The sequence below is a fragment of the Crocuta crocuta genome, unplaced genomic scaffold, assembly GCF_008692635.1.
Source record: "Crocuta crocuta isolate KB4526 unplaced genomic scaffold, BGI_CrCroc_1.0 scaffold811, whole genome shotgun sequence".
NCBI lineage: Eukaryota > Metazoa > Chordata > Mammalia > Carnivora > Hyaenidae > Crocuta > Crocuta crocuta.
Genome location: NW_027530352.1, coordinates 884,345 through 890,050, shown reverse-complemented (window position 1 = coordinate 890,050; position 5,706 = coordinate 884,345).

Genomic DNA, 5,706 nt, shown 5'->3' with positions numbered 1-5,706 from the left:
TCCGCCCACCTGTGCTCTCCTTGTGGGCTTTCTGAGTGGTGAGTGGTGTCTGTGATGGTCCTGTGACTTCTACAAATCAGTTTTGTCATGGAAATAAACTTGTAGCTGGAAACAGATGCGTGGGTCATTGTGTTTGTGTTGTGACCTTTGAACTGCTCGACTGGATGGTCTGACAGAGGAATCACTTCTCTAACTTGGGGTGGGCATGGTGAGGAGGAGACAGTGGGGTGAGATCCCAGAGGCGTCCACGCCAGCTCCCTTCCAGAGTCCTCAGATGTCCTGCTCAGTGAACTTCCATGAAAGTAGGAGCGGCCAGTAGTCAGTTTTTATTCACTGCATGGAGATGACCAGGACACTCCACCTGGGCTGGTTTTGCTCTTAAGTGCTCTGAAATCTTACATGGGCAGAAGGTAGAATACCAAAGTCTGGAGAAAATGCTCCAGCAATGGCTGTATAAATTCTTAGCCAACGGTCCTCATCCTTCTTAGTGTCCATCTGAAGACAACTGAGGTGGGGACGGGTGGTTGGGGAAAGGGAACTTTTGTTTTTTTAAGTGTAATTTTTTTTCAGATCGACTGAGGGCAGCTGCTTGCCCTGAACAACAAGCTTTTGGTGCTAGCTTATGGCTAAGACTCTACCAGGGTCTCCCAGGCTTCCTGCCCAGGCATAATCGGAGGTTGGTAAAGACCTTTCCAAGCATCTAAAGAAGGGGCTGCTGGAGATCTCTGAGTGGAAAGAAGGTGGGTTTATTCCACTCAAGGAGTGAGTTTGCTCATAAACCTTCTATTAAAGTTAGAGCCTCATATACTGTAATGTAGGCATATACTCATATACTGTAACAATGGGCTCATTGGCGGATGGCTGTCTGAATGTGTTTGGGTTACTATAACAAAAATACCATAGACTGAGGGGGTAAACAAAAAAAAAATGATTTCTGACAGTACTAGAAGATGGGAATCCAGGATCAAGGCCCCAGCAGATTTGGTATCTGGCCTACTTCCTGGTTCATAGATGGCTCTCTTTTCACTGTGTTCTCACATGGTAGAAGGGGTGAGGGAGTTCTCTAGGGTCACTTTGATAAGGGCACTAATCCCATTCATGGGGGCTCTGCCCTATGACCTAATCTCCTCCCAAAGACTCTACCTCCAAATACCAACACATTGGGGATTAAGTTTTAATATATGAATTTTGGAGGAACACAAAAGTTCAGTCCACAGAAATGGCCCAAGAAGATAAAGGGCCTTAGGGCTCTGTTGGGAAACCAAAGGGGAAGAGGGTACTGAAGAAGGGGCTGCCAGAGGGCAGAAGTCTCTTCTGAGGCCACACTATCTAGATTTGATGAGCAGGGGGGAAAGGTATAGTGGAAAGTCCCCCTGAGGGTCATGCTCCTTGCCAAAGATGTTTTTTCATTCGTTCCAAATCAAAAATAAAGAAGTAAAATTGTCTCTAGATTGGACACGCTCTTATAGACAGAGAATCCTAAAGACCCCACCCCAAAACTGTTAGACTAAATAAACGAAGTCGGTAAAGTTGTAGGATACAAAATCAATACACAGAAATCAGTTGCATTTCTATATGCGAACAATGAAATACCTGTAAAATAAATAAATAAAATAATCTCATTTACCATGGCATCAAAACAAATAATTAGGAATAAATTTAACCAAAGAGGTGAAGATCTGTACACTGAAAAGTGTAAGACTGATCAAAGAAATTGAAGAAGACACAAACAGAAAACTATCCAGTTTTCGTGGATTGGAAGAATTAATATTGTTAAGATGTCCATACTACCCAAGGCAATGTATAGAGTCAATGCAATCCTTATCAAAATTCCAATGGCATTTTTCATTGAAACAGCAAAAACAGTGCTAAAAGTCATATGGAACCACAAAAGACCCTGAATAGCTAAAGCAATTAGCTGAGAAAGAACAAAGCCGGGAGCATCACACTCCCTGATCACAAGTTATATTACAAAGCTACAGAAATCAAAACTGCGGTACTGGTTTTAGACACAATGATTAGTGGAACAGAATAGAAAGCAATAAACCTTTACATATATAGTCAACTAGTACTTGACAAGGGAACCAAAAATAGTCAATGAAGATAAGAAAGTCTCTTCAATAATGGTGTTTGGGGAACCGGATAGGAACATGCCCTAGAGTGAAATCGGATCCTTATCTTACAACACTCACAAAAACTAATTTGAAATAAACTATAGATTTACACGTAAGACCTAAGACCATAAAACTAGGAAGACAGAAAAAAAAAAAAAAAGGAAAAAGCTCCATGACATTGCTCTTGGCAACTATTCTTTTGGATATGATATCAAAAGCAAAGCAATAAAAGCAAAATTCCAGTAAGCGGGGCTACATCAAACCAAAAAGCTTCTGCTTAAAAGAAGCAGCAATTAGTGAAATGAACAGCAATATATGGAATGAATATATGCAGACCATCTAGCTGATAAGGGGTTAATATCCAGAATATATAAAGAACTCATACAACTCAATAGCAAAAAACAAGCAGTCTGGCTTAAAAAATGGGCAGAGGACCTGAATAGATATTTTTCTTTTCTTTTTTTTTTTTTTTAAATGCTTTTTATTTATTTCTAGGAGAGAGAGAGAGAGACAGCATGAGCAGGGGAGGGTCAGAGAGAGAGGGAGTCACAGACTGAAACAGGCTCCAGGCTCTGAGCTGGCAGTCAGCACAGAGCCCGACGCGGGGCTCGAACCCACGAACCGCGAGATCATGACCTAAGCAAAAGTCGGACGCTTAACCGACTAAGCTACCCAGGCGCCCCTGAATAGACATTTTTCTAAAGAAGACATACAAATGGCTAACAGACACATGAAAGGACACTGAATATCACTCATCATCAGGGAAATGCAAGTCAAGGCTACAATCAGGTATCACCTCACACCTGTTAGAATGGTCATTACCAAAAAGATAAGAGGTAATAACTGTTGGTGAGGATGTGGGAAAAAGAGAACCCGCATGCACTGCTGGGAATGTGAATAGCTACGGCTACTATGGAAAACAGTATGGAGGGTCCTCAGAATTAAAAATAGAACCACCATCTGCTCCAGCAATCCCACTTCTGGGTATATATCCACAGGAAATGAGATCAGGGTATCAAGGAGGCATCTGAATTCCCATATATATATGGGATCTGCATATATATGTGATGGAAAATTATTCAGCCATGAGAAAGAAGGAAAGCTTGCCATTTGGGACAACATGGATGGACCTTGAGGGCATTACGCTAAATGAAATAAGTCAGAAAGAAAAATATTGTACTATCTCACTTCTACATAGAATCTAAAACAGCTAAACTCACAGAACCGGAGAGCAGAGTGACAGTTGACAGGGACTGAGGCTGAGAGGTGAGGGAAATGGGGGGAGGTCCTTCAAAGAGTATAAACTTCCAGGTATAAGGTGAATAAGTGTGCAGATCTAGATAGAGTACAGCGTGTGACAGAGTTAGTGATGTTGTATTATATGCTAGAAAGCTGCTGAGAGCAGGTCTTAAATGAAATGGTTAATTACGTGATAGGAGTGTTAGTGGATATGGGGGTAAGTCACTTGGCAACACATAAGTGTATCAGATCAACAGGTTATACCACCTTAAACTTACACAATGTTATAGGTCAATTATATCCTAATAAACCGAGGGGGAAAATACCAAGACTGAATAAAATCTTCTTCAGTGGTCAGACCCTCAGACCCCACTCCCTCTCCTGAATTATCCCAATTATTTACTATGCCACTCATTTGGCACCTATGCCTTGAGGCAGTGTTTTATTTATGGCCACTTTTCTTTTCTAAATGGATAATGAAATGGCTGATATCAGGGCTGGTCCTATGAGCTGCTGTGTACCTAGAACCTCAGCCATGGGCAAGACTGGTTGTTGCCGTTAACAACAATGGCGGCGGTGGTGGTGTCTGAGGATCTCTGCACGTTTCCTCATCTGATCTTTCCTTTTCACACCCTCAGCCCAGTTTCCTAGAGGCACAGTTGTGGGTGAAGCAGTTCTTGATATATTCTTTTACCGTGTCTACTATATGATTCTAAAAAAAAAAGTAATCAAATGTGCTGCATAGATTAAAATAGCTGAACGATAGATTTCAATCACTCATTATTGTAAAATTTCAGTAAAACTGATTGTGCTTTACTATCTCCTGATGTTGCCGTATCTGATCAATCCGGCCCCATATCCTACAAACCCCAACAGTTTGAATGGACTAAACAGTCACACAAGTAACAGATCTTCTGACCACGTCCAGTGAAGACTGGGCATAAGTATGGCTTCCGAGGCCCTACTCTCTGCCTCGTCAACTTTACTTGTGTTTCTTGACTGCTTATTTGTCAAAGTCCTGAAAGTCTGTAAGTTTTCCCAAGCAGTGTATGTTTGCTTTATTTGGGTGATGATACTTAGAGCCATGGGTACATGTATAAGGCTTTCAGGACAATACGCATTTCCAACTATCAAACAAGCAATCACAATCTGGCAGATAAAAGCCTTTCTGTCCAGGGCAGGGGAGGGGCTTCCCAGCCCACAAAAAGAGGCCAATAGGCTGCAAGGTGCTTCAGGGCCCAAGGCCTATGGGTGGCTCGAATCTAGGGAGCTTGAAAGAAGGAGACTCAACTTTACAGCCTGGACCTGGGCCAGGCCACTCTCCACCCCATCATGCAGCTTCTGATGTCCAGTATTTCCACAGGCCACACATGTAACCGTTCTGAGCTATGGCCAGACACAATGTCTGTGCTGATAGCTCAGAGCCTGGAGCCTGCTTCGGATTCTGTGTCCCTCTCTCACTCTGCCCCTCACCCACTCATGCTCTGTCTCTGTCTCTGTCTCTCTCTCTCTTAAGAATGAAAAAAATTAAAAAAATCTCAAAGCCATCAAGAAAAATGAGAACTATCTATTAAATACTGATAATTAGAATGTCGGTGGATTTGTATCGGCAAGCTACATGCCAAAAGACAATGGAGCATTTCCGAGGAACAAAAGGAAAAACACTGTCAAGCTAAAACACATTATCTAGCTGAGCTATCATTCAAAATTGGGGTCAAATGACATTTCTGATATGCAAATATTAAGAGGGCTTTACCACTATCCCCCATCAGTTCTTAGTGGAGGCAGTAAAAGATATATCTGAGCCGAAAAAAAAAGTAAATTGTGGAATGTACAAATACTAGCACAGAAACTGAATTTTAAAAATCTAAACCTTAGCAATGGTCAGAGATTTGGTCAGAAATTAATACTAAAGGATATTCACTGTAGTGTTAATTATAATAGATAACATCTAGTAACAAACAAAATATCAATAGTAAGGATGTGATTAAGTCAATCTTGCATCTGTAATGTGGAATATTTTCATAATACACAGTGATGAATATGTCCTAAGAAAAAATGAGATGCTTTATTTGATGACCTCTAAGTCTGTTCTAGTCCTAAAGCTATCAATATAGTATGTTAATTGATTGATTAGAAATGTAAGACTTGATCACTAATAATGTTTTTTAAACTTCAGACATCTGTTACAAGCTTTGTAGTACTTCATTTTTATTTAAAAATTTTAAAGGAATTTTTTATTTAAATATTTTATTTAAAAACCTAGACTCTTCAAAGAACTGTCTCAGTCTTTCATATATTCCATAATCATCTCAGAAAATGCCTTTATGGTTAAAAGTTTATTCAGTGTTTA